The sequence below is a fragment of the Schistocerca gregaria genome, unplaced genomic scaffold, assembly GCF_023897955.1.
Source record: "Schistocerca gregaria isolate iqSchGreg1 unplaced genomic scaffold, iqSchGreg1.2 ptg000224l, whole genome shotgun sequence".
Classification (NCBI taxonomy): domain Eukaryota; kingdom Metazoa; phylum Arthropoda; class Insecta; order Orthoptera; family Acrididae; genus Schistocerca; species Schistocerca gregaria.
In genome coordinates, this window is record NW_026061744.1 from 3,317,297 (window position 1) to 3,341,775 (window position 24,479).

Here is a 24,479-nt window from a genome sequence, read left to right on the forward strand (position 1 = left end):
TATGCGGAGACACTAAAATCACCATAGTAGGACACAGATGAAGCTTCTAAGCTGATGTAATAGCCAGTAAGAAGTAGTACAATTCAAGTTTTAATCATCGATTATTGACTTTACCTGGCCTTGGTGCCTTGGACATGAGCTTGGACCTTAAGATTCTGAATGAAAGGAGGACTAGCAGCCGAGTTGCACGGGAGAATGTGTAAAGTGTTCAAATGCAGTAAAAACCTGAGAAATCCGTCCGTTTTTGTCATTTGTTATTGAATCGACTTAAAGCCAGATCGTCACATTGGCCGCTCTTCTCTCTGAAACGGTTGTACTTATCGTCTGCAAAGCTATGTCACGTGCTGCGGTATGTGGAGACACTGAAAGCACCATAGTAGACCACAGATAAAGCTTCTAAGTTGATGTAATAGCCAGTAAGAAGTAATACAACTCAAGTTTTAGGTATCGATTATTGACTTTTTAGCTGGCTTTCGTGCCTTGGACATGGGCTAGGACCATAAGATTCCGCATGAAAGGAGGACTAGCAGCCGAGTTGCACGGGAGAATGCGAAAAGTGTTCATATGTAGTAAAAACCTGAAAAATCAGTCCGTTTTCGCAATTTGTTATCGAATCGACTTAAAGCCAGATCGTCAAATTGTCCGCCCTTCTCTCTGAAACGGTTGTACTTATCGTCTGCAAAGCTATGTCGCCTGCTGCGGTATGCGGAGACACTAGAAATACCATAGTAGAACACGGATGAAGCTTCTACGTTGATGTAATAGCCAGTAAAAAAGTAGTACAATTCAAGTTTTAATCATCGATTATTGACTTTTAGCTGGCTTTGGTGCCTTGGACATGAGCTGGGACCTTAAGATTCTGCATGAAAGGAGGACTAGCAGCCGAGTTGCACGGGAGAATGTGAAAAGTGTTCATATGTAGTAAATACCTGAGAAATCCGTCCGTTTTCGTCATTTGTTATCGAATCGACTTAATGCCAGATCGTCACATTGGCCGCTCTTCTCTCCGAAACGGTTGTACTTATCGTCTGAAAGCTATGTCGCGTGCTGCGGTATGTGGAGACACTAAAAGCAAAACAGTAGAACACACATGAAGCTTCTAAGTTGATTTAATAGCCAGTAAGAAGTAGTACAATTCAAGTTTTAGGTATCGAGTAATGACTTTTTAGCTGGCTTTGGTGCCTTGGACATGAGCTAGGACCTTAAGATTCATCATGAAAGGCGGACTTGCAGCCGAGTTGCACGGGAGAATGTGAAAAGTGTTCATATGTAGTAAAAACCTGAGAAATCGGTTCGTTATCGTCATTTGTTATCGAATCGACTTATAGCCAGATCGTCACATTGGCCGCTGTTCTCTCTGAAACGGTTGTACCTATCGTCTGCAAAGCTATGTCGCGTGCTGCGGTATGTGGAGACACTAAAAGCAAAATAGTAGATCACAGATGAAGCTTCTAAGTTGATGTAATAGCCAGTAAGAAGTAGTACAATTCAATTTTTAGTTATCGATTATTGACTTTTAAGCTGGCTTTGGTGCCTTGGACATGAGCTAGGACCTTAAGATTCTGCATGAAAGGAGGACTAGCAGCCGAGTTGTACGGGAGAATGTGAAAAGTGTTCATATGTAGTAAAAACCCGAGAAATCCCTCCGTTTTCGTCATTTGTTATCGAATCGACTTAAAGCCAGATCGTCACATTTTCCGCCCTTCTCTCTGAAACGGTTGTACTTATCGTCTGCAAAGCTATGTCGCGTGCTGCGGTTTGCGGAGACACTAAAATCACCATAGTAGAACACAGATGAAGCTTCTAAGATGTTGTAATAGCCAGTAAGAAGTAGTACAATTCCAGTTTTAGGTATCAATTATTGACTTTTTAGCTGGCTTTGGTGCCTTTGACATGAGCTAGGACCTTACGATTCTGCATGAAAGCAGGACTAGCAACCGAGTTCTACGGCAGAATGTGAAAAGTGTTCATATGTAGTAAAAACCTGAGAAATCCGTCCGTTTTCGTCATTTGTTATAGAATCGACTTAAAGCCAGATCGTCACATTGTCCGCCCTACTCTCTGAAACGGTTGTACTTATCGTCTGCAAAGCTATGTCGCGTGCTGCTGTATGCGGAGACACTAGAAATACCATAGTAGAACACGGATGAAGCTTCAAAGTTGCTGTAATAGCCAGTAAAAAGTAGTACAATTCAAGTTGTAATCATCGATTATTGACTTTTAGCTGGCTTTGGTGCCTTGGACATGAGCTAGGACCTTAAGATTCTGCATGAAAGGAGGACTAGCAGCCGAGTTGCACGGGAGAATGTGAAAAGTGTTCATATGTAGTAAAAACCTGAGAAATCCGTCCGTCTTCGTCATTTTTTATCGAATCGACTTAAAGCCAGATCGTCACATTGGCCGCTCTTATCTCGGAAACGGTTGTACTTATCGTCTGAAAGCTATGTCGCGTGCTGCGGTATACGGAGACGCTAAAAGCACCATAGTAAACCACAGATGAAGCTTCTAAGATGATGTAATAGCCAGTAAGAATTAGTACAATACCAGTTTTAGGTATCGATTATTGACTTTTTAGCTGGCTTTGGTGCCTTGGACATGAGCTAGGACCTTAAGATTCTGCATGAAAGCAGGACTAGCAACCGAGTTGCATGGGAGAATGTGAAAAGTGTTCATATGTAGTAAAAACCCGAGAAATCCGTCCGTTTTCGTCATTTGTTATCGAATCGACTTAGAGCCAGATCGTCACATTGGCCGCTCTTCTCTCCGAAACGGTTGTACTTATCGTCTGAAAGCTATGTCGCGTGCTGTGGTATGCGGCGACGCTAAAAGCACCATAGTAGAACACAGATGAAGCTTCTAAGATGATGTAATAGCCAGTAAGAAGTAGTACAATTCAAGTTTTAGGTATCGATTATTGACATTTTAGCTGGCTTTGGTGCCTTGGACATAAGCTAGGACCTTAAGATTCTGCATGAAAGGAGGATTAGCAGCCCTGTTGTACGGGAGAATGTGAAAAGTCTTCATATGTAGTAAAAACCTGAGAAATCCGTCCGTTTTCGTCATTTGTTATGGAATCGACTTAAAGCCAGATCGTCACATTGGCCGCTCTTCTCTCCGAAACGGTTGTACTTATCGTCTGAAAGCTATGTCGCGTGCTGCGGTATGCGGAGACGCTAAAAGCACCATAGTAGAACACAGATGAAGCTTCTAAGATGATGTAATAGCCAGTAAGAATTAGTACAATACCAGTTTTAGGTATCGATTATTGACTTTTTAGCAGGCTTTGGTGCCTTGGACATGAGCTAGGACCTTAAGATTCTGCATGAAAGCAGGACTAGCAGCCGAGTTGCACGGGAGTATGTGAAAAGTGTTCATATGTAGTAAAAACCTGAGAAATCCGTCCGTTTTCGACATTTGTTATGGAATTGACTTAAAGCCAGATTGTCACATTGGCCGCTCTTCTCTCTAAAACGGTTGTACTTATCGTCTGCAAATCTATGTCACGTGCTGCGGTATGTGGAGACACTGAAAGCACCATAGTAGAACACATATGAAGCTTCTAAGATGTTGTAACAGCCAGTAAGAAGTAGTACAATTCCAATTTTAGGTATCAAATATTGAATTTTAGCTGGCTTTGGTGCCTTGGACATGAGCTAGGACCTTAAGATTCTGCATGAAAGCAGGACTAGCAGCCGAGTTGCACGGGAGAATGTGAAAAGTGTTCATATGTAGTAGAAACCCGAGAAATCCGTCCTTTTTCGTCATTTGTTATCGAATCGACTTATAGCCAGATCGTCACATTGGCCGCTGTTCTCTCTGAAACGGTTGTACTTATCGTCTGCAAAGCTATGTCGCGTGCTGCGGTATGTGGAGACACTAAAAGCAAAATAGTAGATCACAGATGAAGCTTCTAAGTTGATGTAATAGCCAGTAAGAAGTAGTACAATTCAATTTTTAGTTATCGATTATTGACTTTTAAGCTGGCTTTGGTGCCTTGGACATGAGCTAGGACCTTAAGATTCTGCATGAAAGGAGGACTAGCAGCCGAGTTGTACGGGAGAATGTGAAAAGTGTTCATATGTAGTAAAAACCCGAGAAATCCCTCCGTTTTCGTCATTTGTTATCGAATCGACTTAAAGCCAGATCGTCACATTTTCCGCCCTTCTCTCTGAAACGGTTGTACTTATCGTCTGCAAAGCTATGTCGCGTGCTTCGGTTTGCGGAGACACTAAAATCACCATAGTAGAACACAGATGAAGCTTCTAAGATGATGTAATAGCCAGTAAGAATTAGTACAATACCAGTTTTAGGTATCGATTATTGACTTTTTAGCTGGCTTTGGTGCCTTGGACATGAGCTAGGACCTTAAGATTCTGCATGAAAGCAGGACTTTCAACCGAGTAGCATGGGAGAATGTGAAAAGTGTTCATATGTAGTAAAAACCCGAGAAATCCGTCCGTTTTCGTCATTTGTTATCGAATCGACTTAGAGCCAGATCGTCACATTGGCCGCTCTTCTCTCCGAAACGGTTGTACTTATCGTCTGAAAGCTATGTCGCGTGCTGTGGTATGCGGCGACGCTAAAAGCACCATAGTAGAACACAGATGAAGCTTCTAAGATGATGTAATAGCCAGTAAGAAGTAGTACAATTCAAGTTTTAGGAATCGATTATTGACATTTTAGCTGGCTTTGGTGCCTTGGACATAAGCTAGGACCTTAAGATTCTGCATGAAAGGAGGATTAGCAGCCCTGTTGTACGGGAGAATGTGAAAAGTCTTCATATGTAGTAAAAACCTGAGAAATCCGTCCGTTTTCGTCATTTGTTATCGAATCGACTTAAAGCCAGATCGTCACATTGGCCGCTCTTCTCTCCGAAACGGTTGTACTTATCGTCTGAGAGCTATGTCGCGTGCTGCGGTATGCGGAGACGCTAAAAGCACCATAGTAGAACACAGATGAAGCTTCTAAGATGATGTAATAGCCAGTAAGAATTAGTACAATACCAGTTTTAGGTATCGATTATTGACTTTTTAGCAGGCCTTGGTGCCTTGGACATGAGCAAGGACCTTAAGATTCTGCATGAAAGCAGGACTAGCAGCCGAGTTGCACGGGAGTATGTGAAAAGTGTTCATATGTAGTAAAAACCTGAGAAATCCGTCCGTTTTCGACATTTGTTATGGAATTGACTTAAAGCCAGATCGTAACATTTTCCGCCCTTCTCTCTGAAACGGTTGTACTTATCGTCTGCAAAGCTATGTCGCGTGCTGCGGTTTGCGGAGACACTAAAATCACCATAGTAGAACACAGATGAAGCTTCTAAGATGTTGTAATAGCCAGTAAGAAGTAGTACAATTCCAGTTTTAGGTATCAATTATTGACTTTTTAGCTGGCTTTGGTGCCTTGGACATGAGCTAGGACCTTACGATTCTGCATGAAAGCAGGACTAGCAACCGAGTTCTACGGCAGAATGTGAAAAGTGTTCATATGTAGTAAAAACCTGAGAAATCCGTCCGTTTTCGTCATTTGTTATAGAATCGACTTAAAGCCAGATCGTCACATTGTCCGCCCTTCTCTCTGTAACGGTTGTACTTATCGTCTGCAAAGCTATGTCGCGTGCTGCGGTATGCGGAGACACTAGAAATACCATAGTAGAACACGGATGAAGCTTCAAAGTTGCTGTAATAGCCAGTAAAAAGTAGTACAATTCAAGTTGTAATCATCGATTATTGACTTTTAGCTGGCTTTGGTGCCTTGGACATGAGCTAGGACCTTAAGATTCTGCATGAAAGGAGGACTAGCAGCCGAGTTGCACGGGAGAATGTGAAAAGTGTTCATATGTAGTAAAAACCTGAGAAATCCGTCCGTTTTCGTCATTTTTTATCGAATCGACTTAAAGCCAGATCGTCACATTGGCCGCTCTTATCTCCGAAACGGTTGTACTTATCGTCTGAAAGCTATGTCGCGTGCTGCGGTATGCGGAGACGCTAAAAGCACCATAGTAAACCACAGATGAAGCTTTTAAGATGATGTAATAGCCAGTAAGAATTAGTACAATACCAGTTTTAGGTATCGATTATTGACTTTTTAGCTGGCTTTGGTGCCTTGGACATGAGCTAGGACCTTAAGATTCTGCATGAAAGCAGGACTTTCAACCGAGTAGCATGGGAGAATGTGAAAAGTGTTCATATGTAGTAAAAACCCGAGAAATCCGTCCGTTTTCGTCATTTGTTATCGAATCGACTTAGAGCCAGATCGTCACATTGGCCGCCCTTCTCTCCGAAACGGTTGTACTTATCGTCTGAAAGCTATGTCGCGTGCTGTGGTATGCGGCGACGCTAAAAGCACCATAGTAGAACACAGATGAAGCTTCTAAGATGATGTAATAGCCAGTAAGAAGTAGTACAATTCAAGTTTTAGGAATGGATTATTGACATTTTAGCTGGCTTTGGTGCCTTGGACATAAGCTAGGACCTTAAGATTCTGCATGAAAGGAGGATTAGCAGCCCTGTTGTACGGGAGAATGTGAAAAGTCTTCATATGTAGTAAAAACCTGAGAAATCCGTTCGTTTTCGTCATTTGTTATCGAATCGACTTAAAGCCAGATCGTCACATTGGGCGCTCTTCTCTCCGAAACGGGTTGTACTTATCGTCTGAGAGCTATGACGCGTGCTGCGGTATGCGGAGACGCTAAAAGCACCATAGTAGAACACAGATGAAGCTTCTAAGATGATGTAATAGCCAGTAAGAATTAGTACAATACCAGTTTTAGGTATCGATTATTGACTTTTTAGCAGGCCTTGGTGCCTTGGACATGAGCAAGGACCTTAAGATTCTGCATGAAGGCAGGACTAGCAGCCGAGTTGCACGGGAGTATGTGAAAAGTGTTCATATGTAGTAAAAAACTGAGAAATCCGTCCGTTTTCGACATTTGTTATGGAATTGACTTAAAGCCAGATCGTCACATTTTCCGCCCTTCTCTCTGAAACGGTTGTACTTATCGTCTGCAAAGCTATGTCGCGTGCTGCGGTTTGCGGAGACACTAAAATCACCATAGTAGAACACAGATGAAGCTTCTAAGATGTTGTAATAGCCAGTAAGAAGTAGTACAATTCCAGTTTTAGGTATCAATTATTGACTTTTTAGCTGGCTTTGGTGCCTTGGACATGAGCTAGGACCTTACGATTCTGCATGAAAGCAGGACTAGCAACCGAGTTCTACGGCAGAATGTGAAAAGTGTTCATATGTAGTAAAAACCTGAGAAATCCGTCCGTTTTCGTCATTTGTTATAGAATCGACTTAAAGCCAGATCGTCACATTGTCCGCCCTTCTCTCTGAAACGGTTGTACTTATCGTCTGCAAAGCTATGTCGCGTGCTGCGGTATGCGGAGACACTAGAAATACCATAGTAGAACACGGATGAAGCTTCAAAGTTGCTGTAATAGCCAGTAAAAAGTAGTACAATTCAAGTTGTAATCATCGGTTATTGACTTTTAGCTGGCTTTGGTGCCTTGGACATGAGCTAGGACCTTAAGATTCTGCATGAAAGGAGGACTAGCAGCCGAGTTGCACGGGAGAATGTGAAAAGTGTTCATATGTAGTAAAAACCTGAGAAATCCGTCCGTTTTCATCATTTTTTATCGAATCGACTTAAAGCCAGATCGTCACATTGGCCGCTCTTATCTCCGAAACGGTTGTACTTATCGTCTGAAAGCTATGTCGCGTGCTGCGGTATGTGGAGACACTAAAAGCAAAATAGTAGATCACAGATGAAGCTTCTAAGTTGATGTAATAGCCAGTAAGAAGTAGTACAATTCAATTTTTAGTTATCGATTATTGACTTTTAAGCTGGCTTTGGTGCCTTGGACATGAGCTAGGACTTTAAGATTCTGCATGAAAGGAGGACTAGCAGCCGAGTTGTACGGGAGAATGTGAAAAGTGTTCATATGTAGTAAAAACCCGAGAAATCCCTCCGTTTTCGTCATTTGTTATCGAATCGACTTAAAGCCAGATCGTCACATTTTCCGCCCTTCTCTCTGAAACGGTTGTACTTATCGTCTGCAAAGCTATGTCGCGTGCTGCGGTTTGCGGAGACACTAAAATCACCATAGTAGAACACAGATGAAGCTTCTAAGATGATGTAATAGCCAGTAAGAATTAGTACAATACCAGTTTTAGGTATCGATTATTGACTTTTTAGCTGGCTTTGGTGCCTTGGACATGAGCTAGGACCTTAAGATTCTGCATGAAAGCAGGACTTTCAACCGAGTAGCATGGGAGAATGTGAAAAGTGTTCATATGTAGTAAAAACCCGAGAAATCCGTCCGTTTTCGTCATTCGTTATCGAATCGACTTAGAGCCAGATCGTCACATTGGCCGCTCTTCTCTCCGAAACGGTTGTACTTATCGTCTGAAAGCTATGTCGCGTGCTGTGGTATGCGGCGACGCTAAAAGCACCATAGTAGAACACAGATGAAGCTTCTAAGATGATGTAATAGCCAGTAAGAAGTAGTACAATTCAAGTTTTAGGAATCGATTATTGACATTTTAGCTGGCTTTGGTGCCTTGGACATAAGCTAGGACCTTAAGATTCTGCATGAAAGGAGGATTAGCAGCCCTGTTGTACGGGAGAATGTGAAAAGTCTTCATATGTAGTAAAAACCTGAGAAATCCGTCCGTTTTCGTCATTTGTTATCGAATCGACTTAAAGCCAGATCGTCACATTGGCCGCTCTTCTCTCCGAAACGGTTGTACTTATCGTCTGAAAGCTATGTCGCGTGCTGCGGTATGCGGAGACGCTAAAAGCACCATAGTAGAACACAGATGAAGCTTCTAAGATGATGTAATAGCCAGTAAGAATTAGTACAATACCAGTTTTAGGTATCGATTATTGACTTTTTAGCAGGCCTTGGTGCCTTGGACATGAGCTAGGACCTTAAGATTCTGCATAAAAGCAGGACTACCAGCCGAGTTGCACGGGAGTATGTGAAAAGTGTTCATATGTAGTAAAAACCTGAGAAATCCGTCCGTTTTCGACATTTGTTATGGAATTGACTTAAAGCCAGATCGTCACATTTTCCGCCCTTCTCTCTGAAACGGTTGTACTTATCGTCTGCAAAGCTATGTCGCGTGCTGCGGTTTGCGGAGACACTAAAATCACCATAGTAGAACACAGATGAAGCTTCTAAGATGTTGTAATAGCCAGTAAGAAGTAGTACAATTCCAGTTTTAGATATCAATTATTGACTTTTTAGCTGGCTTTGGTGCCTTGGACATGAGCTAGGACCTTACGATTCTGCATGAAAGCAGGACTAGCAACCGAGTTCTACGGCAGAATGTGAAAAGTGTTCATATGTAGTAAAAACCTGAGAAATCCGTCCGTTTTCGTCATTTGTTATAGAATCGACTTAAAGCCAGATCGTCACATTGTCCGCCCTTCTCTCTGAAACGGTTGTACTTATCGTCTGCAAAGCTATGTCGCGTGCTGCGGTATGCGGAGACACTAGAAATACCATAGTAGAACACGGATGAAGCTTCAAAGTTGCTGTAATAGCCAGTAAAAAGTAGTACAATTCAAGTTTTAATCATCGATTATTGACTTTTAGCTGGCTTTGGTGCCTTGGACATGAGCTGGGACCTTAAGATTCTGCATGAAAGGAGGACTAGCAGCCGAGTTGCACGGGAGAATGTGAAAAGTGTTCATATGTAGTAAATACCTGAGAAATCCGTCCGTTTTCGTCATTTGTTATCGAATCGACTTAAAGCCAGATCGCCACATTGGCCGCTCTTCTCTCCGAAACGGTTGTACTTATCGTCTGAAAGCTATGTCGCGTGCTGCGGTATGCGGAGACGCTAAAAGCACCATAGTAGAACACAGATGAAGCTTCTAAGATGATGTAATAGCCAGTAAGAATTAGTACAATACCAGTTTTAGGTATCGATTATTGACTTTTTAGCAGGCCTTGGTGCCTTGGACATGAGCTAGGACCTTAAGATTCTGCATGAAAGCAGGCTAGCAGCCGAGTTGCACGGGAGTATGTGAAAAGTGTTCATATGTAGTAAAAATTTGAGAAATCCGTCCGTTTTCGACATTTGTTATGGAATTGACTTAAAGCCAGATCGTCACATTTTCCGCCCTTCTCTCTGAAACGGTTGTACTTATCGTCTGCAAAGCTATGTCGCGTGCTGCGGTTTGCGGAGACACTAAAATCACCATAGTAGAACACAGATGAAGCTTCTAAGATGTTGTAATAGCCAGTAAGAAGTAGTACAATTCCAGTTTTAGGTATCAATTATTGACTTTTTAGCTGGCTTTGGTGCCTTGGACATGAGCTAGGACCTTACGATTCTGCATGAAAGCAGGACTAGCAACCGAGTTCTACGGCAGAATGTGAAAAGTGTTCATATGTAGTAAAAACCTGAGAAATCCGTCCGTTTTCGTCATTTGTTATAGAATCGACTTAAAGCCAGATCGTCACATTGTCCGCCCTTCTCTCTGAAACGGTTGTACTTATCGTCTGCAAAGCTATGTCGCGTGCTGCGGTATGCGGAGACACTAGAAATACCATAGTAGAACACGGATGAAGCTTCAAAGTTGCTGTAATAGCCAGTAAAAGGTAGTACAATTCAAGTTGTAATCATCGATTATTGACTTTTAGCTGGCTTTGGTGCCTTGGACATGAGCTAGGACCTTAAGATTCTGCATGAAAGGAGGACTAGCAGCCGAGTTGCACGGGAGAATGTGAAAAGTGTTCTTATGTAGTAAAAACCTGAGAAATCCGTCCGTTTTCGTCATTTGTTATCGAATCGACTTAAAGCCAGATCGTCACATTGGCCGCTCTTCTCTCCGAAACGGTTGTACTTATCGTCTGAAAGCTATGTCGCGTGCTGCGGTATGCGGAGACGCTAAAAGCACCATAGTAGAACACAGATGAAGCTTCTAAGATGATGTAATAGCCAGTAAGAATTAGTACAATACCAGTTTTAGGTATCGATTATTGACTTTTTAGCAGGCCTTGGTGCCTTGGACATGAGCTAGGACCTTAAGATTCTGCATAAAAGCAGGACTACCAGCCGAGTTGCACGGGAGTATGTGAAAAGTGTTCATATGTAGTAAAAACCTGAGAAATCCGTCCGTTTTCGACATTTGTTATGGAATTGACTTAAAGCCAGATCGTCACATTTTCCGCCCTTCTCTCTGAAACGGTTGTACTTATCGTCTGCAAAGCTATGTCGCGTGCTGCGGTTTGCGGAGACACTAAAATCACCATAGTAGAACACAGATGAAGCTTCTAAGATGTTGTAATAGCCAGTAAGAAGTAGTACAATTCCAGTTTTAGATATCAATTATTGACTTTTTAGCTGGCTTTGGTGCCTTGGACATGAGCTAGGACCTTACGATTCTGCATGAAAGCAGGACTAGCAACCGAGTTCTACGGCAGAATGTGAAAAGTGTTCATATGTAGTAAAAACCTGAGAAATCCGTCCGTTTTCGTCATTTGTTATAGAATCGACTTAAAGCCAGATCGTCACATTGTCCGCCCTTCTCTCTGAAACGGTTGTACTTATCGTCTGCAAAGCTATGTCGCGTGCTGCGGTATGCGGAGACACTAGAAATACCATAGTAGAACACGGATGAAGCTTCAAAGTTGCTGTAATAGCCAGTAAAAAGTAGTACAATTCAAGTTTTAATCATCGATTATTGACTTTTAGCTGGCTTTGGTGCCTTGGACATGAGCTGGGACCTTAAGATTCTGCATGAGAGGAGGACTAGCAGCCGAGTTGCACGGGAGAATATGAAAAGTGTTCATATGTAGTAAATACCTGAGAAATCCGTCCGTTTTCGTCATTTGTTATCGAATCGACTTAAAGCCAGATCGCCACATTGGCCGCTCTTCTCTCCGAAACGGTTGTACTTATCGTCTGAAAGCTATGTCGCGTGCTGCGGTATGCGGAGACGCTAAAAGCACCATAGTAGAACACAGATGAAGCTTCTAAGATGATGTAATAGCCAGTAAGAATTAGTACAATACCAGTTTTAGGTATCGATTATTGACTTTTTAGCAGGCCTTGGTGCCTTGGACATGAGCTAGGACCTTAAGATTCTGCATGAAAGCAGGCTAGCAGCCGAGTTGCACGGGAGTATGTGAAAAGTGTTCATATGTAGTAAAAATTTGAGAAATCCGTCCGTTTTCGACATTTGTTATGGAATTGACTTAAAGCCAGATCGTCACATTTTCCGCCCTTCTCTCTGAAACGGTTGTACTTATCGTCTGCAAAGCTATGTCGCGTGCTGCGGTTTGCGGAGACACTAAAATCACCATAGTAGAACACAGATGAAGCTTCTAAGATGTTGTAATAGCCAGTAAGAAGTAGTACAATTCCAGTTTTAGGTATCAATTATTGACTTTTTAGCTGGCTTTGGTGCCTTGGACATGAGCTAGGACCTTACGATTCTGCATGAAAGCAGGACTAGCAACCGAGTTCTACGGCAGAATGTGAAAAGTGTTCATATGTAGTAAAAACCTGAGAAATCCGTCCGTTTTCGTCATTTGTTATAGAATCGACTTAAAGCCAGATCGTCACATTGTCCGCCCTTCTCTCTGAAACGGTTGTACTTATCGTCTGCAAAGCTATGTCGCGTGCTGCGGTATGCGGAGACACTAGAAATACCATAGTAGAACACGGATGAAGCTTCAAAGTTGCTGTAATAGCCAGTAAAAGGTAGTACAATTCAAGTTGTAATCATCGATTATTGACTTTTAGCTGGCTTTGGTGCCTTGGACATGAGCTAGGACCTTAAGATTCTGCATGAAAGGAGGACTAGCAGCCGAGTTGCACGGGAGAATGTGAAAAGTGTTCTTATGTAGTAAAAACCTGAGAAATCCGTCCGTTTTCGTCATTTTTTATCGAATCGACTTAAAGCCAGATCGTCACATTGGCCGCTCTTCTCTCCGAAACGGTTGTACTTATCGTCTGAAAGCTATGTCGCGTGCTGCGGTATGCGGAGACGCTAAAAGCACCATAGTAAACCACAGATGAAGCTTCTAAGATGATGTAATAGCCAGTAAGAATTAGTACAATACCAGTTTTAGGTATCGATTATTGACTTTTTAGCTGGCTTTGGTGCCTTGGACATGAGCTAGGACCTTAAGATTCTGCATGAAAGCAGGACTAGCAACCGAGTTGCATGGGAGAATGTGAAAAGTGTTCATATGTAGTAAAAACCCGAGAAATCCGTCCGTTTTCGTCATTTGTTATCGAATCGACTTAGAGCCAGATCGTCACATTGGCCGCTGTTCTCTCTGAAACGGTTGTACTTATCGTCTGAAAAGCTATGTCGCGTGCTGCGGTATGTGGAGACACTAAAAGCAAAATAGTAGATCACAGATGAAGCTTCTAAGTTGATGTAATAGCCAGTAGGAAGTAGTACAATTCAATTTTTAGTTATCGAATATTGACTTTTAAGCTGGCTTTGGTGCCTTGGACATGAGCTAGGACCTTACGATTCTGCATGAAAGCAGGACTAGCAACCGAGTTCTACGGCAGAATGTGAAAAGTGTTCATATGTAGTAAAAACCTGAGAAATCCGTCCGTTTTCGTCATTTGTTATAGAATCGACTTAAAGCCAGATCGTCACATTGTCCGCCCTTCTCTCTGAAACGGTTGTACTTATCGTCTGCAAATCTATGTCACGTGCTGCGTTATGTGGAGACACTGAAAGCACCATAGTAGAACACAGATGAAGCTTCTAAGATGTTGTAATAGCCAGTAAGAAGTAGTAAGATTCCAGTTTTAGGTATCAATTATTGACTTTTTAGCTGGCTTTGGTGCATTGGACATGAGCTAGGACCTTAAGATTCTGCATGAAAGCAGTACTATCAACCGAGTTGCACGGGGGAATGTGAAAAGTGTTCATTTGTAGTAAAAACCAGAGAAATGCGTTCGTTTTCGTCATTTGTTATCGAATCGACTTAAAGCCAGATCGTCACATTGGCCGCACTTCTCTCCGAAACGGTTGTACTTATCGTCTGAAAGCTATGTCGCGTGCTGCGGTATGCGGAGACGCTAAAAGCACCATAGTAGAGCACAGATGAAGCTTCTAACATGATGTAATAGCCAGTAAGAATTAGTACAATACCAGTTTTAGGTATCGATTATTGACTTTTTAGCAGGCTTTGGTGCCTTGGACATGAGCTAGGACCTTAAGATTCTGCATTAAAGCAGGACTAGCAGCCGAGTTGCACGGGAGTATGTGAAAAGTGTTCATATGTAGTAAAAACCTGAGAAATCCGTCCGTTTTCGACATTTGTTATGGAATTGACTTAAACCCAGATTGTCACATTGGCCGCTCTTCTCTCTGAAACGGTTGTACTTATCGTCTGCAAATCTATGTCACGTGCTGCGGTATGTGGAGACACTGAAAGCACCATAGTAGAACACATATGAAGCTTCTAAGATGTTGTAACAGCCAGTAAGAAGTAGTACAATTCCAATTTTAGGTATCAAATATTGAATTTTAGCTGGCTTTGGTGCCTTGGACATGAGCTAGGACCTTAAGATTCTGCATGAAAGCAGGACTAGCAGCCGAGTTGCACGGGAGAATGTGAAAAGTGTTCATATGTAGTAGAAACCCGAGAAATCCGTCCTTTTTCGTCATTTGTTATCGAATCGACTAAAAGCCAGATCGTCACATTGTCCGCCCTTCTCTCTGAAACGGTTGTACTTATCGTCTGCAAAGCTATGTCGCGTGCTGCGGTATGCGGAGAAACTAGAAATACCATAATAGAACACGGATGAAGCTTCGAAGTTGATGTAATATCCAGTAAAATGTGGTACAATTCAAGTTGTAATCATCGATTATTGACTTTTAGCTGGCTTTGGTGCCTTGGACATGATCTAGGACCTTAATATTCTGCATGAAAGGAGGACTAGCAGCCGAGTTGCACGGGAGAATGTGAAAAGTGTTCATATGTAGTAAAAACTTGAGAAATCCGTCCGTTTTCGTCATTTGTTATCGAATCGACTTAAAGCCAGATCGTCACATTGGCCGCTCTTCTCCCCGAAACGGTTGTACTTATCGTCTGAAAGCTTTGTCGCGTGCTGCGGTATGCGTAGACGCTGAAAGCACCATAGTAGAACACAGATGAAGCTTCTAAGATGATGTAATAGCCAGTAAGAATTAGTACAATACCAGTTTTAGGTATCGATTATTGACTTTTTAGCTGGCTTTGGTGCCTTGGACATGAGCTAGGACCTTAAGATTCTGCATAAAAGCAGGAGTAGCAGCTGAGTTGCACGGGAGTATGTGAAAAGTGTTTATATGTAGTAAAAACCTGAGAAATCCGACCGTTTTCGTCATTTGTTATGGAATTGACTTAAAGCCAGATTGTCACATTGGCCGCACTTCTCTCTGAATCGGTTGTACTTATCGCCTGCAAAGCTATGTCGCGTGCTGCGGTATTCGGAGACACTAAAAGCACCATAGTAGAACACAGATGAAGCTTCTAGGATGATGTAATAGCCAGTAAGAAGTATTACAATTCAAGTTTTAGGTATCGATTATTGACTTTTTAGCTCTGTTTGGTGCCTTGGACATGAGCTAGGACCTTAAGATTCTGCATGAATGGAGGACTAGCAGCCGAGTTGAACGGGAGAATGTGAAAAGTGTTCATATGTAGTAAAAACCTGACGAATCCATCCGTTTTCGTCATTTGTTATCGAATCGACTTAAAGCCAGATCGTCACATTGGCCGCTCTTCTCTCTGAAACGGTTGTACTTATCGTCTGCAAAGCTATGTCGCGTGCTGTGGTATGCGGAGACACTAAAATCACCATAGCAGGACACAGATGAAGCTTCTAAGTTGATGTAATAGCCAGTAAGAAGTAGTACAATTCAAGTTTTAATCATCGATTATTGACTTTACCTGGCCTTGGTGCCTTGGACATGAGCTTGGACCTTAAGATTCGGAATGAAAGGAGGACTAGCAGCCGAGTTGCACGGGAGAATGTGTAAAGTGTTCAAATGCAGTAAAAACCTGAGAAATCCGTCCGTTTTTGTCATTTGTTATTGAATCGACTTAAAGCCATATCGTCACATTGGCCGCTCTTCTCTCTGAAACGGTTGTACTTATCGTCTGAAAGCTATGTCGCGTGCTGCGGTATGCGGAGACGCTAAAAGCACCATAGTAAACCACAGATGAAGCTTCTAAGATGATGTAATAGCCAGTAAGAATTAGTACAATACCAGTTTTAGGTATCGATTATTGACTTTTTAGCTGGCTTTGGTGCCTTGGACATGAGCTAGGACCTTAAGATTCTGCATGAAAGCAGGACTAGCAACCGAGTTGCACGGGAGAATGCGAAAAGTGTTCATATGTAGTAAAAACCCGAGAAATCCGTCCGTTTTCGTCATTTGTTATCGAATCGACTTAGAGCCAGATCGTCACATTGGCCGCTCTTCTCTCTGAAACGGTTGTACTTATCGTCTGCAAAGCTATGTCGCGTGCTGCGGTATGCGGAGACACTAGAAATAAAATAGTAGAACACGGATGAAGCTACTACGTTGATGTAATAGCCAGTAAAAAGTAGTACAATTCAAGTTTTAATCATCGATTATTGACTTTTAGCTGGCTTTGGTGCCTTGGACATGAGCTGGGACCTTAAGATTCTGCATGAAAGTAGGACTAGCAGCCGAGTTGCACGGGAGAATGTGAAAAGTGTTCATATGTAGTAAATACCTGAGAAATCCGTCCGTTTTCGTCATTTGTTATCGAATCGACTTAAAGCCAGATCGTCACATTGGCCGCTCTTCTCTCCGAAACGGTTGTACTTATCGTCTGAAAGCTATGTCGCGTGCTGCGGTATGTGGTGACACTAAAAGCAAAATAGTAGAACACAGATGAAGCTTCTAATTTGATTTAATAGCCAGTAAGAAGTAGTACAATTCAAGTTTTAGGTATCGATTATTGACTTTTTAGCTGGCTTTGGTGCCTTGGACATGAGCTAGGACCTTAAGATTCATCATGAAAGGCGGACTTGCAGCCGAGTTGCACGGGAGAATGTGAAAAGTGTTCATATGTAGTAAAAACCTGAGAAATCGGTTCGTTATCGTCATTTGTTATCGAATCGACTTATAGCCAGATCGTCACATTGGCCGCTGTTCTCTCTGAAACGGTTGTACTTATCGACTGCAAAGCTATGTCGCGTGCTGCGGTATGTGGAGACACTAAAAGCAAAATAGTAGATCACAGATGAAGCTTCTAAGTTGATGTAATAGCCAGTAAGAAGTAGTACAATTCAATTTTTAGTTATCGATTATTGACTTTTAAGCTGGCTTTGGTGCCTTGGACATGAGCTAGGACCTTACGATTCTGCATGAAAGCAGGACTAGCAACCGAGTTCTACGGCAGAATGTGAAAAGTGTTCATATGTAGTAAAAACCTGAGAAATCCGTCCGTTTTCGTCATTTGTTATAGAATCGACTTAAAGCCAGATCGTCACATTTTCCGCTCTTCTCTCTGAAACGGTTGTACTTATCGTCTACAAAGCTATGTCGCGTGCTGCGGTATGCGGAGACACTAAAAGCACCATAGTAGAACACAGATGAAGCTTCTAAGTTAATGTAATAGCCAGTAAGAAGTAGTACAATTCAAGTTTTAGGTATCGATTATTGACTTTTTAGCTGGCTTTGGTGCCTTGGACATGAGCTAGGACCTTAAGATTCTGCATGAAAGGAGGACTAGCAGCCGAGTTGCACGGGAGAATGTGAAAAGTGTTCATATGTAGTAAAAACCCGAGAAATCCGTCCGTTTTCGTCATTTGTTGTCGAATCGACTTAGAGCCATATCGTCACATTGGCCGCTATTCTGTCTGAAACGGTTGTACTTATCGTCTGCAAATCTATGTCACGTGCTGCGTTATGTGGAGACACTGAAAGCACCATAGTAGAACACAGATGAAGCTTCTAAGATGTTGTAATAGCCAGTAAGAAGTAGTAAAATTCCAGTTTTAGGTATCAATTATTGACTTTTTAGCTGGCTTTGGTGCATTGGACATGAGCTAGGACCTTAAGATTCTGCATGAAAGCAGTACTATCAACCGAGTTGCACGGGGGAATGTGAAAAGTGTTCATTTGTAGTAAAAACCCTAGAAATGCGTTCGTTTTCGTCATTTGTTATCGAATCGACTTAAAGCCAGATCGTCACATTGGCCGCTCTTCTCTCCGAAACGGTTGTACTTATCGTCTGAAAGCTATGTCGCGTGCTGCGGTATGCGGAGACGCTAAAAGCACCATAGTAGAGCACAGATGAAGCTTCTAACATGATGTAATAGCCAGTAAGAATTAGTACAATACCAGTTTTAGGTATCGATTATTGACTTTTTAGTAGGCTTTGGTGCCTTGGACATGAGCTAGGACCTTAAGATTCTGCATTAAAGCAGGACTAGCAGCCGAGTTGCACGGGAGTATGTGAAAAGTGTTCATATGTAGTAAAAACCTGAGAAATCCGGCCGTTTTCGACATTTGTTATGGAATTGACTTAAAGCCAGATTGTCACATTGGCCGCTCTTCTCTCTGAAACGGTTGTACTTATCGTCTGCAAATCTATGTCACGTGCTGCGGCATGTGGAGACACTGAAAGCACCATAGTAGAACACATATGAAGCTTCTAAGATGTTGTAACAGCCAGTAAGAAGTAGTACAATTCCAATTTTAGGTATCAAATATTGAATTTTAGCTGGCTTTGGTGCCTTGGACATGAGCTAGGACCTTAAGATTCTGCATGAAAGCAGGACTAGCAGCCGAGTTGCACGGGAGAATGTGAAAAGTGTTCATATGTAGTAGAAACCCGAGAAATCCGTCCTTTTTCGTCATTTGTTATCGAATCGACTAAAAGCCAGACCGTCACATTGTCCGCCCTTCTCTCTGAAACGGTTGTACTTATCGTCTGCAAAGCTATATCGCGTGCTGCGGTATGCGGAGAAACTAGAAATACCATAATAGAACACGGATGAAGCTTCGAAGGTGATGTAATATCCAGTAAAATGTGGTACAATTCAAGTTGTAATCATCGATTATTGACTTTTAGCTGGCTTTGGTGCCTTGGACATGATCTAGGTTCTTAATATTCTGCATGAAAGGAGGACTAGCAGCCGAGTTGCACGGGAGAATGTGAAAAGTGTTCATATGTAGTAAAAACTTGAGAAATCCGTCCGTTTTCGTCATTTGTTATCGAATCGACTTAAAGCCAGATCGTCACATTGGCCGCTCTTCTCTCCGAAACGGTTGTACTTACCGTCTGAAAGCTTTGTCGCGTGCTGCGGTATGCGTAGACGCTGAAAGCACCATAGTAGAACACAGATGAAGCTCCTAAGATGATGTAATAGCCAGTAAGAATTAGTACAATACCAGTTTTAGGTATCGATTATTGACTTTTTAGCTGGCTTTGGTGCCTTGGACATGAGCTAGGACCTTAAGATTCTGCATAAAAGCAGGACTAGCAGCTGAGTTGCACCGGAGTATGTGAAAAGTGTTTATATGTAGTAAAAACCTGAGAAATCCGACCGTTTTCGTCATTGGTTATGGAATTGACTTAAAGCCAGATTGTCACATTGGCCGCACTTCTCTCTGAATCGGTTGTACTTATCGCCTGCAAAGCTATGTCGCGTGCTGCGGTATTCGGAGACACTAAAAGCACCATAGTAGAACACAGATGAAGCTTCTAGGATGATGTAGTAGCCAGTAAGAAGTAGTACAATTCAAGTTTTAGGTATCGATTATTGACTTTTTAGCTCTGTTTGGTGCCTTGGACATGAGCTAGGACCTTAAGATTCTGCATGAATGGAGGACTAGCAGCCGAGTTGAACGGGAGAATGTGAAAAGTGTTCATATGTAGTAAAAACCTGACTAATCCATCCGTTTTCGTCATTTGTTATCGAATCGACTTAAAGCCAGATCGTCACATTGGCCGCTCTTCTCTCTGAAACGGTTGTACTTATCGTCTGCAAAGCTATGTCGCGTGCTGTGGTATGCGGAGACACTAAAATCACCATAGTAGGACACAGATGAAGCTTCTAAGTTGATGTAATAGCCAGTAAGAAGTAGTACAACTCAAGTTTTAGGTATCGATTATTGACTTTTTAGCTGGCTTTCGTGCCTTGGACATGAGCTAGGTCCATAAGATTCCGCATGAAAGGAGGACTAGCAGCCGAGTTGCACGGGAGAATGCGAAAAGTGTTCATATGTAGTAAAAACCTGAAAAATCAGTCCGTTTTCGTCATTTGTTATCGAATCGACTTAAAGCCAGATCGTCAAATTGTCCGCCCTTCTCTCTGAAACGGTTGTACTTATCGTCTGCAAAGCTATGTCGCGTGCTGCGGTATGCGGAGACACTAGAAATACCATAGTAGAACACGGATGAAGCTTCTACGTTGATGTAATAGCCAGTAAAAAGTAGTACAATACAAGTTTTAATAATCGATTATTGACTTTTAGCTGGCTTTGGTGCCTTGGACATGAGCTGGGACCTTAAGATTCTGCATGAAAGGAGGACTAGCAGCCGAGTTGCACGGGAGAATGTGAAAAGTGTTCATATGTAGTAAATACCTGAGAAATCCGTCCGTTTTCGTCATTTGTTATCGAATCGACTTAAAGCCAGATCGTCACATTGGCCGCTCTTCTCTCCGAAACGGTTGTACTTATCGTCTGAAAGCTATGTCGCGTGCTGCGGTATGTGGAGACACTAAAAGCAAAATAGTTGAACACTGATGAAGCTTCTAAGTTGATTTAATAGCCAGTAAGAAGTAGTACAATTCAAGTTTTAGGTATCGATTATTGACTTTTTAGCTGGCTTTGGTGCCTTGGACATGAGCTAGGACCTTAAGATTCATCATGAAAGGCAGACTTGCAGCCGAGTTGCACGGGAGAATGTGAAAAGTGTTCATATGTAGTAAAAACCTGAGAAATCGGTTCGTTATCGTCATTTGTTATCGAATCGACTTATAGCCAGATCGTCACATTGGCCGCTGTTCTCTCTGAAACGGTTGTACTTATCGTCTGTAAAGCTATGTCGCGTGCTGCGGTATGTGGAGACACTAAAAGCAAAATAGTAGAACACAGATGAAGCTTCTAAGTTGATGTAATAGCCAGTAAGAAGTAGTACAATTCAATTTTTAGTTATCGATTATTGACTTTTAAGCTGGCTTTGGTGCCTTGGACATGAGCTAGGACCTTAAGATTCTGCATGAAAGGAGGACTAGCAGCCGAGTTGTACGGGAGAATGTGAAAAGTGTTCATATGTAGTAGAAACCCGAGAAATCCGTCCTTTTTCGTCATTTGTTATCGAATCGACTTAAAGCCAGATCGTCACATTGTCCGCCCTTCTCTCTGAAACGGTTGTACTTATCGTCTGCAAAGCTATGTCGCGTGCTGCGGTATGCGGAGAAACTAGAAATACCATAATAGAACACGGATGAAGCTTCGAAGTTGATGTAATATCCAGTAAAATGTGGTACAATTCAAGTTGTAATCATCGATTATTGACTTTTAGCTGGCTTTGGTGCCTTGGACATGATCTAGGACCTTAATATTCTGCATGAAAGGAGGACTAGCAGCCGAGTTGCACGGGAGAATGTGAAAAGAGTTCATATGTAGTAAAAACTTGAGAAATCCGTCCGTTTTCGTCATTTGTTATCGAATCGACTTAAAGCCAGATCGTCACATTGGCCGCTCTTCTCTCCGAAACGGTTGTACTTATCGTCTGAAAGCTTTGTCGCGTGCTGCGGTATGCGTAGACGCTGAAAGCACCATAGTAGAACACAGATGAAGCTTCTAAGATGATGTAATAGCCAGTAAGAATTAGTACAATACCAGTTTTAGGTATCGATTATTGACTTTTTAGCTGGCTTTGGTGCCTTGGACATGAGCTAGGACCTTAAGATTCAGCATAAAAGCAGGACTAGCAGCTGAGTTGCACGGGAGTATGTGAAAAGTGTTTATATGTAGTAAAAACCTGAGAAATCCGTCCGTTTTCGTCATTTGTTATGGAATTGACTTAAAGCCAGATTGTCACATTGGCCGCACTTCTCTCTGAATCGGTTGTACTTATCGTCTGCAAAGCTATGTCGCGTGCTGCGGTATTCGGAGACACTAAAAGCACCATAGTAGAACACAGATGAAGCTTCTAAGATGATGTAATAGCCAGTAAGAAGTAGTACAATTCAAGTTTTAGGTATCGATTATTGACTTTTTAGCTCTATTTGGTGCCTTGGACATGAGCTAGGACCTTAAGATTCTGCATGAATGGAGGACTAGCAGCCGAGTGGAACGGGACAATGTGAAAAGTGTTCATATGTAGTAAAAACCTGACTAAACCATCCGTTTTCGTCATTTGTTATCGAATCGACTTAAAGCCAGATCGTCACATTGGCCGCTCTTCTCTCTGAAACGGTTGTACTTATCGTCTGCAAAGCTATGTCGCGTGCTGTGGTATGCGGAGACACTAAAATCACCATAGTAGGACACAGATGAAGCTTCTAAGTTGATGTAATAGCCAGTAAGAAGTAGTACAACTCAAGTTTTAGGTATCGATTATTGACTTTTTAGCTGGCTTTCGTGCCTTGGACATGAGCTAGGACCATAAGATTCCGCATGAAAGGAGGACTAGCAGCCGAGTTGCACGGGAGAATGCGAAAAGTGTTCATATGTAGTAAAAACCTGAAAAATCAGTCCGTTTTCGTCATTTGTTATCGAATCGACTTAAAGCCAGATCGTCAAATTGTCCGCCCTTCTCTCTGAAACGGTTGTACTTATCGTCTGCAAAGCTATGTCGCGTGCTGCGGTATGCGGAGACACTAGAAATACCATAGTAGAACACGGATGAAGCTTCTACGTTGATGTAATAGCCAGTAAAAAGTAGTACAATACAAGTTTTAATCATCGATTATTGACTTTTAGCTGGCTTTGGTGCCTTGGACATGAGCTGGGACCTTAAGATTCTGCATGAAAGGAGGACTAGCAGCCGAGTTGCACGGGAGAATGTGAAAAGTGTTCATATGTAGTAAATACCTGAGAAATCCGTCCGTTTTCGTCATTTGTTATCGAATCGACTTAAAGCCAGATCGTCACATTGGCCGCTCTTCTCTCCGAAACGGTTGTACTTATCGTCTGAAAGCTATGTCGCGTGCTGCGGTATGTGGAGACACTAAAAGCAAAATAGTTGAACACTGATGAAGCTTCTAAGTTGATTTAATAGCCAGTAAGAAGTAGTACAATTCAAGTTTTAGGTATCGATTATTGACTTTTTAGCTGGCTTTGGTGCCTTGGACATGAGCTAGGACCTTAAGATTCATCATGAAAGGCAGACTTGCAGCCGAGTTGCACGGGAGAATGTGAAAAGTGTTCATATGTAGTAAAAACCTGAGAAATCGGTTCGTTATCGTCATTTGTTATCGAATCGACTTATAGCCAGATCGTCACATTGGCCGCTGTTCTCTCTGAAACGGTTGTACTTATCGTCTGTAAAGCTATGTCGCGTGCTGCGGTATGTGGAGACACTAAAAGCAAAATAGTAGAACACAGATGAAGCTTCTAAGTTGATGTAATAGCCAGTAAGAAGTAGTACAATTCAATTTTTAGTTATCGATTATTGACTTTTAAGCTGGCTTTGGTGCCTTGGACATGAGCTAGGACCTTAAGATTCTGCATGAAAGGAGGACTAGCAGCCGAGTTGTACGGGAGAATGTGAAAAGTGTTCATATGTAGTAGAAACCCGAGAAATCCGTCCTTTTTCGTCATTTGTTATCGAATCGACTTAAAGCCAGATCGTCACATTGTCCGCCCTTCTCTCTGAAACGGTTGTACTTATCGTCTGCAAAGCTATGTCGCGTGCTGCGGTATGCGGAGAAACTAGAAATACCATAATAGAACACGGATGAAGCTTCGAAGTTGATGTAATATCCAGTAAAATGTGGTACAATTCAAGTTGTAATCATCGATTATTGACTTTTAGCTGGCTTTGGTGCCTTGGACATGATCTAGGACCTTAATATTCTGCATGAAAGGAGGACTAGCAGCCGAGTTGCACGGGAGAATGTGAAAAGTGTTCATATGTAGTAAAAACTTGAGAAATCCGTCCGTTTTCGTCATTTGTTATCGAATCGACTTAAAGCCAGATCGTCACATTGGCCGCTCTTCTCTCCGAAACGGTTGTACTTATCGTCTGAAAGCTTTGTCGCGTGCTGCGGTATGCGTAGACGCTGAAAGCACCATAGTAGAACACAGATGAAGCTTCTAAGATGATGTAATAGCCAGTAAGAATTAGTACAATACCAGTTTTAGGTATCGATTATTGACTTTTTAGCTGGCTTTGGTGCCTTGGACATGAGCTAGGACCTTAAGATTCAGCATAAAAGCAGGACTAGCAGCTGAGTTGCACGGGAGTATGTGAAAAGTGTTTATATGTAGTAAAAACCTGAGAAATCCG